Raw genomic sequence first — 14,928 nt, forward strand, 5'->3', positions numbered from 1 at the left:
GTTTATATGTCAACAATAGAATTTAAGTTACAAAACAATTACTGATTTTGTCCTATAACAAAAGATACTAACTAGTAATAGTCAAAATAAATTAGAAAATGAATTATGTACCTAAAACTAGGCACAAAATTAGATCTGGTGCTATATTCTTTAAAACTGAGGGTCAACCTTTCTCTATTATGAAAATGCAGATTACACTCACGTATGTTAATGCTAATTAGTTAAAAAATGAAAAAAAATAATTTAAGGAGGCAGATGGCAAAACAAGAGAAGAAGTAAAAATATCCCAGTGTGCTTCATCCCAACTGCTAAAGCAATGCATTACACCAAAAGAATAAATACCTCTTACGGAAAATTTAAAGTTATATGGTCAGTTGTGAAAGAAATAGCAGAGCAGAATGTGGGAGCTCAATATATTGCACATCTGCTGTATGAGAATGAAAATGTTAGTGATCCACCAGATTACTAAATCATGAGAATGATGAAATTTCAAGTATGATTATGAAGATCAGTTCATCAAACAATAGTTCTATACACAGTCACCTGTGCGACATGTCTTTCAGGTATTGGTCAATTTTCTTACACACTGAAATACTCATTAGTGAACCCACTTTATAAAAAAGGTGAAAGACAATTATTGGGCAGTTTCTTTGTCACCATTATTGTCAAAAGCTTTTGAGAAAGCAGTATGTAAGAGAGTGGCAGTGTGTCTCAGGAAATACAATTTACTGTCAGACTCATGATTTGGTTTCAAGGAAGCAGTATTCACAGAGCATGTAATTTATTGCACTATCAGGGCTAAATGATAGGCTGAAGTCAGCAGATATTTTCTTCAATTCAAGAAAAGCATTTGATTGAGTGGACCATACTACTAAGTTGGAACACTGCTGAATTAGGAAAATGGCTTACGTTTCATATCTGCCAAGTAGAAAGCAGAAGATTGTCATCCAGTATCAACAAATAGGAAAGAGGTGTTAATATTGATACATTTCAATGACCTGCCACTAAACATGACAGATGATCCAAGAATATTTCTCTTTGCAAATGATGCTATTGCTATTGTGGAAAATATGCAATGTAATTTATTTATTTATTTACTTATTCATCCGTAGAACAATATACATTGTATGGATGTCATCAAATATTTATACAATATTTCTTATTCATATAAACACAGTATTTTTGTTAGTTCCACTTTTCTAATTATATCACAAAATTGTTACATAGTGCAATGATTATGAACATTAAATTACAGTGTATAATTATTTGAAATATTCATTTACAGTGTAGTAGTTATTATTCAGTATATATTTTTTAGGCTTTGGCTAAATGTATGGGAATCATTTGCATCTTTTATTTCTTGTGGCAGTCTGAGTTTTTGACTTGTTTCTTCTGTTTAGTTGCACATACTGTATGGATTTGGTTCCATGGTCATGTACTGTGCTGTTTGTAACGTACAGATTAAGATTTTTTCTTATATGCATGATGTTTTGATAGATGTTTTCACATGGAACTGTCAGAATTTCTAGCTTTTTGAATACATCTCTACAGTGTGCCCTGTTACAGCTATTTGTTACTATTCATACAGTTATTTTCCGTATCTTGAAATAGTCTGTATGTTCCCAGCATTTATTCCCCAAAACATTAGCCCATAACTAATGATTGAATGCATATATCCAAAATAGACTACATTGCGGCGTGAAATGCTGCACACGAGTGCAAGGTTTTGCAGGGCATAACGTGCTGAGGATAGCTTCTTTGTCAAAATTCTCACATGTTCTGTCCATTTAAACTGATAATCTACTTTCATCCCGAAGAATTTGCCATCAATTAGACAACCTAGTACATCTTTATTTACATTTAACACAGTATCATGTTTTTTTTTTTTATTTAGTCAGAAATTTATACAGTTTGTCTTTTTTGCATTTAAAGTTACTCTATTCCGTAATGACCAGTTGTGGATGTCCCTGAGAAATTCATTTGCTTTTTCTGCTAACTGAGTTGAATTTTTGTCTGTAATCATTATGGTGCTGTCATCAGCAAATAGTATTTTTTCTCCTTACCTGACACTCTGCAGGAAATCATTTTATATAATGAAGAGGATTGGGCACAATACACTTCCCTGTGGGACACCTACATTAATATATTTCAGATCTGATAAGTATTTTACTACTAGTATTTTAGAAATATGTGAGATTTCAACTCTTTGCACCCGGTTCTCCAAATATGACTTAAACCAACTCTGTGCTGCACACTTTATTCCTAATATTTCTAATTTGTGTTGTAAAATGCTGTGGTCAACTGTGTCAAGTACCTTTGATAGATCCAAGAAAATGCCTGTTGCATTCTCACCCTTCTCTAGTGCTTCAAGTACAACTTTAGTAAACTGTGATGTAGCTGACTGTGTACTTCTTGTGAGCCTGAAACCGAATTGTTCATTGCCTAGAACAGGGTGTTCCAGCTCGTCGGCTCCGTTGTGAGCCGCGGAGCGCTGCCTGCTCCAGGGAGCCGTGTCGCTCGCTGTGACCAGTCAAGTGGGCCGGCACGCCGGCACTTGGCACGGCTGGCTGAGGCAGGCGGCGAGGCAAGCGTTTTGACGTGCCAGCTGCGTCTTACAAGATCAACAACCTCATACTCTTAGCTGCTAAGACGTGGTGAGATGGTACACCAGGAAATACAATGTTCAGGAAATAAACAAGAAACAACTGTTTTACAAGAAATTGCATACTAAATTTATTGGACCTCTGTAGCTTGACATTTTATTTTCATTACAAGATCGGAAATATCAGGCGTCAAAGTGTTAACGCAGAGGATAGCCTTCATTGTTGCATCCTGAAGAAACGATCTTTCCTTACTTTTTACTCTTTTCATTGTTGAGAAAAGCTGCTCACAACAATACGTAGATCCAAACATGCACATTATCTGAGTGGCATTGTTGTGAAGCTTGGGAAATGTTTTTTCTTGTAAAGAACGATACTATCGTGACAAATCCAATGTTTTGTAGTACCCCTCTTTCAACAAAGTTGAATTTTGCAAATCAATAATCTCAAATTGAAGTGACGATAACAAGTCATCGGGGGAAAGTGAAAAAGGAGTGCTGAACACCTTTAGTTCCATTTTCAAACTAGTGAGGTCTCGGAATCGTGTTTCAAACGACGTGATGAGCTGCTTTAACTTTGCTTGGTAATCGCCGAAAGTAGTACCTTCAGGTAGTTTTAAAGAAGCAAGTCGATTGAAGAACAAATGTCCATTACTCATCTGCCTCTCAAATAAACGTAACTTTTCCATGAACGCTTTGATCTGGTCGAGCATGTCAACGATTAGCTGCCGTTTGCCCTGCAATGACAGATTTAAATTATTACCGAGCCAGGTGGCGCAGTGGTTAGCACACTGGACTCGCATTCGGGAGGACGACGGTTCAATCCCGTCTCCGGCCATCCTGATTTAGGTTTTCCGTGATTTCCCTAAATCGTTTCAGGCAAATGCCGGGATGGTTCCTTTGAAAGGGCACGGCCGATTTCCTTCCCCATCCTTCCCTAAACAGAGCTTGCGCTCCGTCTCTAATGACCTCGTTGTCGACGGGACGTTAAACACTACTAACCTAACCTAACCATTTAAATTATTCAGATGCATAGTTATGTCAGCTAGGAACGCCAGGTCTGATATCCATTTTATATCTTTCAGACAACGCATTTCTTCCACTTTCATTTCGAGAAAAAGGGATATTTCCTCACGAATGGTAAATAAAACATCAAGAACTTTTCCCCGACTCAGCCAACGAACTGTACTGTTGTAACGTATATCCCCATACTCCGCTTCTATATCTCTCAGGAATCCTTTGAATTGGCGATGATTCATACCGTGACGCCGCACAAAATTCACACACTTCATGACATCTTTCATTACGCCACCTAGCTCTACTATTTCATCACACATTGCCTCTTGGTGAATGAAACAATGAAGAGTCAAAATGTCTTTCCCGAATTCGTCAAAAAAAAGAAAATGGTTCTGAGCACTATGGGACTCAACTGCTGTGGTCATAAGTCCACTAGAACTTAGAACTACATAAACCCAACTAACCTAAGGACATCACACACATCCATGCCCGAGGCAGGATTCGAACCTGCGACCGTAGCGGTCGTGCGGTTCGAGACTGTAGCGCCTTTAACCGCTCGGCCACTCCGGCCGACCCGAATTCGTCCCTGAGTTTATTTTTCAAATGAGAAGCAAAACCTTGGTGACGCCCGATCATTTGTGGTGCACCGTCTGTCGCAACAGAATGGAGCTTATCCCACGGCAAATTCATATTGTCCACTGATTCACAAACAGCTTCAAAAATATCACGTCCTGTTGCGGTGTAATCGAGTGGTACCACATCCAGGAGTTCTTCAGTTACTTGCACCTCCATGTCGACACCACGCACAAAGACTGCAAGCTGAGCACAGTCCGATATGTCGGTGCTTTCGTCAAGCGCTAGCAAAAATGCAACAAAGCTCTCCGCCTTTTTCCTGAGCTGTGTCTCTAAATCCGCTGCCATGTCCAGGATTGGACGAGACATTGTTTGCTTCGACAGGTAAACCCCTTCAATTGCCTGCACCTCCCTCGTAAACAAACATTCTGCAACTGCTACCATGCACGATTTTACGAGTGGTCCCACCGAAAACGGCTTGCCACTCGTCGCAATGATGTGAGCGACCCTGTAGCTTGCTCGAATTGCCCTGAAAATTATAAACGCATTACAGAACGCGAACTATGTTGCATGTTTTGATACCCCCTGTATTACGAACCCGTTTTTAAACTTAGGTCTCCTGGTATGTCGTTCTTAAGCCTGGCTACCAGTTCTCTGCGTGCAATGCCTTCTACCTGATCGTAGTGCGCTGCGTGAAGACGTGTATAATGTCGTTGTATATTGTACCTCTTCGCTGAATTAAATACTTTATGACATGCGAGACTCTGCGGACCACCATCCCTCTCAATGAATAGAAAGGTATCCTCCAATAGAGGTACAGGGGTCCCGCGGCTAGTCATAGCAGTCATTGAACACGGATAATTGCGTCAGTTGCGGCTGCATGCGGCCAGGGGGCAGTGAATTCGCTTTCCCCCACCACGCGGGCTCCGAGCTGCCGCAGTGAGCGCTCCGGAGCGCTCCGGCTCCCTGGAGCTCGGTTGGAACAGCCTGGCCTAGAAGGTTGTATTTATTCACATATTTCATTAATTTTTTCTTCATTGTGGTTTATATTGTTTTGGAAATAATAGATAACAAAGAAATTGGTCTGCAGTTTTCTCCATTTTCTGGATCACCATTTTTTAGTATTGGTATTACTTTTGCCTGTTTCAGGTATTCCGGAAAACAGTCAGATCTGAAAGGTACATTAATTATTATTGTTAGAGGGTTTTATATATAAATGATGCAGTGAACAGGGTCTGGGATATCATCAGCACTTGGCTTTCAGAGCAGATTAACACTTGATAGCAACAAAATGCAGTGCGTACAGGTTGCTGGTGTGAAACTCTTGTAGAAGCAAAATTTACTGTCCCAAGCTGGTGAAACAGTCAGCGAAGTAAACCATTTTTTAAAGTCTTAGGACTGAGGGTAATTGGAAGACAGCATTACAATCAAGTTCTTGGGCAGAAACTGTATGCTGCTATCTTCACTTTAAGAATGATCACCATTGTGCCTGACACTGTAACCCAAAGGCTTCTTTACTATGTTTACTTTCTCTCTAGTGTCTTGCAGGCTTATGATGTTATATTTTGGTGTGACTATATTCACTCACCAAGAATATTCTTAACTCAGAAATGGACAGTCAGACTGATTTGTGGTGTCAGTTGGTGAATTTCATATATAGGCCATTGTTCAGGTTTCTTGAAATTATGACTGCCCCATCCTTGTACCTCTATTGCATCAAGGAATTTATTGTTGACAATAACAAGTCACTCAGAAGAAACTGCACTGAACACTAGATGAAAAATCAATATGCTCTCAGCTAACATTTACTTAAGCATTGTAGAGAAACATGTTCACTCTTCAACAAGTTTCATTTTCAGTGGGCTTCAACCAGAAGTGAAAAACTGTGTGATATGCAAATCCAGATTGAAATGTTTCCTTGTTGCACACTCTAATTCTGTATGGAATTTCTCCTAGTACCTGAGAAATTTGCTCTCTAGTGTATTATTTATTTGTATAGTCTGTCACAAACTGTTTGTGTTTCATTAATTCTTTCATTTATAATTTTTCTATTCAGCATTCTGTAAAATATCGATTGATTCTTTCCGTACCAAGTAGCTATTGCTCGCACTGTCACATGGCACGTAATTCGAAGTTATGCTGAAAAGTAATGCTTCTTAATTTTTTATGTGAAAATTCTTAAAGCTTTTTTAAAATAAAACAAACTTTATTAACACTCTACATCTTTATTCTTCATGCCTACATATACATTTCTCAACATAGTCTCCCTGGCTATGAACACATTTCTCTCAACGATAGACCAGTTTGTTGATACCAACCTTGTAGAGTGTTTGAGTCTCTTCATGTAGCCACAACCCCACTTCTGCTTGCACCACTTCATCACTATCAAAGTGGAGTCCTCAAAGGCATTCTTTGAGTTTTGGAAACAAATGAAAATCAGATGGGGCCAAGTTATGAATGTATAGAGGATGATCAATGACAGTGAATCTGAGGCATCAGATTGTTGTAAATGTTGCAGCACTTGTATGTGGTCAGGCATTATCATGCTGAAGGAGATGGTAATCCATGTGTGGGAAAAATCTTTGAATTTGAAATTTGATAACAGCATGCTGTTTCTCATGCAGTGACATAGTTGCCTTACACACCACCATGTTACACACTACAATTTGGAGCCCTGTAGCAGCAGAGGGCTGCAAGTACTCCAGAAGAATAAATATGTAGAATGTTAATAACGTCTGTTTTATTTAAAAAGGTTTAAGAGTTTTCAAATAAAAAATTTGGAGACATTACTTTTCAACATGCACTCTCCATCTTCAGGCCACGAGTGGCCTACCGGGACCATCCGACCGCCGTGTCATCCTCAGTGGAGGATGCGGATAGGAGGGGCCTGGGGTCAGCACACCGCTCTCCCGGTCATAAGATGGTATTCTTGACCAAAGCCGCTACTATTCGGTCGAGTAGCTCCTCGATGGGCATCACGAGGCTGAGTGCACCCCGAAAAATGGTGACAGCGCACGGCGGCCTGGATCCAAGTGCCGACCACGCCCGACAGCGCTTAACTTTGGTGATCTCACGGGAACCGGTGTATCCACTGTGGCAAGGCCGTTGCCACTTTTCAACATGGCCTCATTGGCAAATCAATAAATACGGTGTTCTGACAGAAAAACAACATCCATTTCTTTCCAACAAATAAGACCGTGAAAACAAACAAATTAAAAACTAATTTACTTAGTTTTTGACTCCCTCAGTATTCTTAAAAGGCATGTTGACTTCAGTTTTCCCTTCATTACTGTAATGTCATCTGGGAATCTCCGTCAGTTTAATTTCATTTAATATTGTCTTTTTGAGTTCTGAATTTGATCTAAAGTCAGTGTCTCACCTGATGAGAGCCAGTACCTGATGGGTGGGTAGTGTAAGCTCTGTGAGTCACTGGCCTACATTGAAGAAGCGTGTAATCCGAAGAATAAATGCTGGAAGATAACAACAACATCTGTAATATGTATAAAACAAATTATTTAATTTGTCATTCTGAACCAGCATTCTGAACCATCATTCTTCAATGCCTCACTTCCTTACAGCATAAATTGTGCAAGCAGCTGAAGAAGTCCTAGATTGCTGCAGGATTGGCTTTTCAGGGATTGTAGGTGAAGTGGCACTTCACCACTAGTTTCTTCTTGCCCCACTTTAATAAACTTTATTTATCCTACCATGTATGCTGGCTTTTTATTCCAAACATATTTCCCTGTTTTGTACTACACGGAACTCTCTTGTAGCAGTAAGTTTGCAATCTGAATGGGCAAAGTGAAGTAGTCTTTCTCTCTTGCAGCTTGACCTCACAGGTGTAGCCATGGGCCAAGTATAACTGTATGACTGCTATAGCATACATGATGTCACCTGCTTGAGTTTGTCTGTAAGGGGGTACATCCATGTTACTGTTATCAAATAGTTCTGGAGAAATACAGGACCAAGATAAACAATGTGTTTGGTGCTGAATCAAGTAGTACACAAAATGAACTAATCAATTGTATTTCAGACTACATCAGTGATGTTGTAAAAACTGAATTGGAAACTGCTGGTTTTTTTTCTGTCCAGATAGATTATACAACAGGTATTTCACAGGTCTTACAGGGTTCTGTAATTATGTGGTTTGTTAATGCTAAAGGATCTATAGTGGAGTAACTCTTAGCTTTGTGTGAAGTAAGTGTTGACTGAACATTTGTTTTATTGGACAGCATCTAGGGACCATTTGACTGCGAGTGCAAATTAGTAGATTTGTTTTATGATGGTACAAGCAGGAGGACTGGCTATTTAAATTGACTCTAGAAAAAAATTAATGACAAAGCTCCTCTTGTAGTATTTTTACACCGTTTGGAACACTAAATATATCTAATCTTGCAACAGAGTTGCAAAAAAATATAAAACTGTCATATCTTGTTTTCTTCTATTACTGGAATTCCTACTTTTTTCCATCTCTCAGCAAAGAGAACTTATGCAATTAATTCCACATTGGCACCACACATTCCAATTGTAACACCTGTCAGTTGGAGTTCTAGCTTGAAATTATTGTGAGTAATTGTGGATGACTAGAAAAAGGTGAAAGAGGTTTTTGAAACCATAGTTTAGTGTGACCAGTCTCATGATATTCTATTCAATTTGGCAGAGGTTTTCTGAATAACATGAACAATTTTGAATGTACATTTCTGGCAGTAGTGTTTTGTGACATGTTTTGTTTGACTGATATACTGTTTGATGTTTTGTAGAAGAGACCACTGGACATTATTTACTGTATACTTCAAGTAAGGACTACTTGTGGTATGCTAAGGAACAAGAGAAACCATCAGTATTTTTCAATCATCTCCCAAAAAGCCAGCAGAGTGGCAGACAAGCCTCTCGCCAGAGTAGTGGTCCCTCTCTCAAGATGAATGTGTTCAAATGTATCAAGCTTGCATTAAGAAATTTGGGATCATGTTTTGATGAAAATGGGTAAGAGATTTTGCAATTTGGAAAATAAATTAGTTTGTTTGCTTTGCTGATAGCACAAAATTTGAATAATACCACACATACTTTCCTTCCAGTGCATTTGAAAACTTGCAAAAATTTCTTGGAGACTGTATTCTCCAAGACATAATTCATAGTGTGGGGCGGCGAGTTTGTATAGAAATTATGATTGCAGTACAAATGTTTGCATGTTGAATCAGTTTCTGGCTATTGGAATGTTGTTAATGATGTCTTTCGCCGTTCTCAACACTGGCTCTCTATTTACTTTTTAGGCACCCAGAAAGTGATTTAACAAAACGTGAAGCCTGTAATTGGAGTTCCTAGTGCCCACTTCACCTGAGAATCCCATTATAGCTGCAGCTTATAGCTCTGAGGAATTAGGAGATTGTCTGGGATTTCTAATCAAAAACGATTTTCCAAAATAGTTGAGTATATTCTCAAAGTCACAAATAAAAACCACAAGTATCCCTACAACCTAACTAACAGAGCAGTTCAGAGTCTAATGCGCTGATGCAACTATAAATGTCCGAATTAAATGTTAAAAAGAATGCTCGCCATAATTTGATGAGAGTATTTCATCAAACGCCACGCTAAATTATTGGTAGAATGTCTGTCCCGCGACGGCACGTGAAAATACGACAATACGCAAACTGAAGCTAGATAATGAAAATCATCCCAGAATTTACACTTCACTTGAAATGATTTCATGGTTCCGCGTATCTCTAGTAACTTAATACGGCACCCGAGGCTGTTTGTCGCAGTGATACCGACGCGACGCGACTGCCGACACAGATGGCGTGTCATTCAGCGTCTGGAGAGAACTGGGGCCTTGCTTCCTCACGCAGCGTTCTTATATATAAAGCTGCGGTGCGGACAGCTAAGGGAACGCCTGATCAAATCGGCTCTCCCGACTAGCCGCTGGGCTAGTAACGCACCACTTCCAGTTACATAATAAATTATAGCTTCTCTTGCTGATGGCCGAATAAGCTCTTAATTTAAATGTGCATTCAGCACTCAGGTAAGTATTGATAATAAAATTTTGACGTGGCTAACTTAAATATTTTGGGCGAGAGAATTAATTTAATTACACTGCACGCAGCAGATGAGCTCTGAACTGTCCCTTTTGAGATCCGCTATCGCTATAATTTTATAGGTATTCAAAAGAAACTTTTCACATCTTCATAGTCATAGCGGACCTCCAACCTATTTAAATCTAAACATCCTAGCCTTAATTACTAGCCTACTTAATCTACCTTGCTTCCTTCAGTTTTGAGACGAAAACCAGAAAATCATGAATTTCCACTAAAATCTTAATTTGTGAAATCCAAAGTACAGTTTTTATTAAATCATTATGAAAGATGAATCTAAATATAAATTTTGAAGTCTCTAGCTCTTTTCTGTTGCGCCAATGATTTTCTCAGAAAAACGTCCAAATCTCGAAAATGGCTAAAGTTATCGAACCGATATTTAACACACATTAATTTAGTATTATTTCTGACATGCTAGAAAAGTTTTAGGTCATTTGCTTGATTTTTAAGGTATTGCGCAACATTTATGACGTCAGAGCTAGTTACAGCAGACTGGCTGGCACACAATGGAAACTGATGTGAATTTACTACAGCATGAGTAGGCTGCTTCCCTACAATAGGAAACAAACTCTCTGTTTTATATTCCAATGAGAAGTACAGAAAGATTTCCACCAGGAAGATGTTAGAAATGCTTAATGAGGATAAGAACATTTTTACAGATACTTAAAGCTGTTCTGCTTTATTCTTTCTAACTCTTCTACCAGAGTATCTATGGAACAAACTTTTCTTGCCTAAAATGTATAAAACCGTAGCTGAGGATTGCAATTTCAGGAGAGAGACTTTCCTTCTGTAGTGAATATTTAAATTAAGAGTGGGCTTCTACTGCAGTTAATAAAAATACAGCAATTGTATGAAGACATCACCAATCAGTTTACAGCCTTAAAGGACCAAAGGATGGATTTGGTGTACAAGAAATAGGCATATTAAATTATTAAGATAAGCGCGTGTAAATATAGGTATATTTTTCTCTCCTGCTAGCTCTTCTCCTAACTTTCCAGCCATGAGTGCCCCTGAATTGCTGTACCCAAGGTAACAGTCAACTATGAAGACAAGAATAAGCAGAATAATATCTTATCTTCACTGATTGAAGTAAGTCAAATTTAACTTTCTAATCCCACAGGAACACTACACTCGGGTAATTGTGAGCACATAGTGTGTAAAATATTGCTGGAAGAGAGTCCAAAATTGTGACACTCCTAAGAACCGTTAGAATCTGGCATTCTATAAGAAGAGTAAACCATTCTGAGTGCAGATCTATTATGAAATATTGTGGTTGCCCTTGGCCAGCAGCTGTTAGAGGGAGAACAGTTCTTAATGGGCAACTGGCGACTACACAGCAGTACGAGCAGCAGTTGCTCTAAATTGTACAACTACACAATGTCACCAAATCAAATAAAATAAAATTTTTGTTATCACATATCATGCTCATACAATCAAAGATTGTGACATATGTGACTTGTCAATTCTAGAGCTATATACAGACTGATAAACTCCATCTAATGTTACAATAAATATTTTGTTGCTTCTTGAGACAGGTATTACTTTAGATGCTTATAATTAAAAAATACTAATAAATAAAATTGTGTCACTACGTGTATTCAGCATTACAATGCTGCATTACAGAGTCTGTTGAGCTGTATTTACACCAATATACTTTCTTGAATTTTTTTTGGTCACATTGTGTGTTAAGTGAAGACTGAATTGTGTTTTAATGGAATTTTTCTAAGAAAGTGCTAATAACTCTTGTGAACTGTTTAGGTGTTATGCACTTATTGTTAAATTTTGATTGTGTGTTTATATTACTAGGAAAAGTGAAAGAGGATTAAACAAGTAATTTTACAAGCCTTTTAGACTTTTTTACAGATCTAAAAGCTGAAAAGCGTCTTTTACATATAAATGTGGAATAGTTTGGTATTAATTTGAATCCAAAATTAGATACAGTTACTGATAAGATACAGCCAACCAGAGCTAAAATAAAAGCTCAAGATGTTACATTTGGAAAAAACCTCTTGCTGAAATAAATTCTCAGGTAGTTAATCAATTAAACACCAACATCAGATACAACAAATGCAAAAACAGAGTGACAAACCAATATGTTAGATGAAATAATTTATGAATCACAGCAGAGATATGTAGAGATAAACAAAAATTTATTATAATTAGAATCCACAATATTAAATATAAAAAGGGAATTACTTTGTCACACAACTGAACAGTCTGATTTAGTTATAAGTGAAAAAAGTGAACACCCTAGAAAATTAAGTACAAATCTCAAATATATTTTAGATGCTACCTAGTGTTAGATTTAATATTTCAAAGCAAAGTACAGCTTCAGGTGAAAGAGACATTTCATGTTCCACTTTAACAACAACAATTGGAAGAACATATCAATAATCTAGTTGGAAAAAATGGTTCAGTAAAATGGTGAGTTCTCTGTTATTTGTTCGTGAACAATGTGTTTGGGAGAAGCTTTGTAAATTTAGTACACAGGTACAGCTGAATTGGTGGGATAAATATACAAATGATTTTTTTGGACAGTTTAGAAATAACTACAGTGATTTTGGTTATATTTAATGTCAATTTAGCCGAAATCTATGATTTTCATAACTAGTATTAGCATCAAGAGAGAAGATTACTGATGAGGATGGAAAAGTAAGATGCAGTTGTACATTTAAGTTTGAACAGTATGTTAGAAACTAGGATAAATTTAAATGTTTTTGGAGAATAAAGAAGAAATGGAAATAAGATTTGAAATAGAAGGTAGGAAGCCCTGGGCCTATATTAAGCAAAAGGAAATAGGTGGGCTGATAGGTATGTCCAGAGATAGCAACTAGGATACACTTTTCAACACCACTGGTATGATGTGGTTACAATGAAGTGCCAAAAATTCTCAGAGGATTCGTGTTCTTTGTGAACTGAGTAGACTAGCACTTGCAAGGACCTAAGTTGTTTGTTGTTTTCAAAAAAATGGTTCAAATGGCTCTGAGCACTATGGGACTCAACTGCTGTGGTCATTAGTCCCCTAGAACTTAGAACTACCTAAACCTAACTAACCTAAGGACATCACACACATCCATGCCTGAGGCAGGATTCGAACCTGCGACCGTAGCAGTCGCACGGTTCCGGACTGCGCGCCTAGAACCGCGAGACCACCGCGGCCGGCTGTTGTTTTCATTCCTGTTTCATTTTCTGCACAATGATCCTTTTCTTCCACAATTCTATATACTCAAATTACATTTTCTTCTACTATTCTTATCATACTGCTTGAATTTACAAATGATATATCTTTTTATTAATTAAGTATCTAGAGAATTTATTTTATGAGAATTGATCAGTCTACATATCATAAAATACAATGAATGTTTAAGCAACACAAATCTCAGATGGCATGTAAAAATACTTACACTTAGTAAACATTAAATTATATGTAAGTGAATTACTTGAAGTGATACAGTAAATGTTTGACCATTTCCGGAGCGTATCTCTTAGGAGATAAATGATCCACACTAGTTTAAAACAGTATGGCACTAAGACCACTTATCAGGGCCTGCTGGTATTGTCCGTTCTGTTGAACTGTTGACCATCTCTGTCCTCTGGACCATCAGTGAAGTACAGGATCTTGAGGCAGAAGGATATTAGTCTTTGGGTCTATCTTCTTCTTCAGTTTCACTCCTTGTCTTTTTCTACCTTTCTTACTTTCCACTTTAGGGTAGTAGTTCTATCCTCCCCTCTTTTCACATTCAGTAGTCATCATTGGAAGACCCTTCTTTTTTTCTCTCACTGTTTTTACTTCCAATTTTTTTGAGAATTAGCTAGTATTATGAGTCTACTGAAATAAATGTTCCCATAACCTCACACTATTACAACATACTATATCAAAACACGCCCTCCTATGTTTCTATTCAATGTTATGCGAATTATGAATATTAACTTACTGCAAACTCCACTAGAATTTCTATTTCAGGATGTTAGGAATGTCACTTTGAAGAGGTAAAAATTAGGTAAGACCTTGAGTGAGAACATATATTTTTCGAAAATAATTATGTGTCCTTATAGCAGAAAAAGAATGCTGAAGTAGAGTAACATAATTTTTAATAAATTATTAAATAGCAATGAATGTTAACTGAAGTCATACACTAGTAAATTGTTCACAAGGATGGCTGGCTAAGGTGGTATAAGTAGGCACCCGTAATTGGAAGTTGGGGATAAAACAAAGTGATGCAAACAGGAGTGTTTATTGGTAAAGTAGAAGTAAGGATATCTCAATACAATACATAGATATAGGAGAGAGAGGTATGATGCTTAAACAGGATGATGTAGGCCTAGTATATGAATACGTAGTACGGTAAAAAGATAGGGAGGTGTACCAAGGAAAAAGGGCCTACACCTGTGTTGAAGAAATGGAGAGGTAATATATACAGGAACACCATCTCTGTGAAAAATGTATGATCAAGCAGGAGAAATGGTTGAATATATTGAGACCTACTCTATTGTTGTGTTGAAATGACCTTAATGGTGTCACAGTAGGTTGATAAGCATAATTATATATGAAATTATTTAATATGTAAAAAGTGTCTGAATCAAACAATGGGAAGTCTAAGGCGGAACATTGACAATTATGAAAAGGACAGATTGCTACTAACTGAAAGATGA

The 14,928-nt window shown here is 37.6% G+C and overlaps 1 non-coding gene across 1 annotated transcript; it reads left to right on the top strand.

Moving 5' to 3' along the window:
• Positions 1-3,364: 3,364 nt before the first annotated feature.
• Positions 3,365-3,437, top strand: Trnaa-cgc (transfer RNA alanine (anticodon CGC)). The gene has a single exon. It is a non-coding gene; the product is annotated as a tRNA-Ala (tRNA).
• Positions 3,438-14,928: the final 11,491 nt, after the last annotated feature.

This window comes from Schistocerca nitens, chromosome 3, assembly GCF_023898315.1.
Source record: "Schistocerca nitens isolate TAMUIC-IGC-003100 chromosome 3, iqSchNite1.1, whole genome shotgun sequence".
Taxonomy (NCBI): Eukaryota; Metazoa; Arthropoda; class Insecta; order Orthoptera; family Acrididae; genus Schistocerca; species Schistocerca nitens.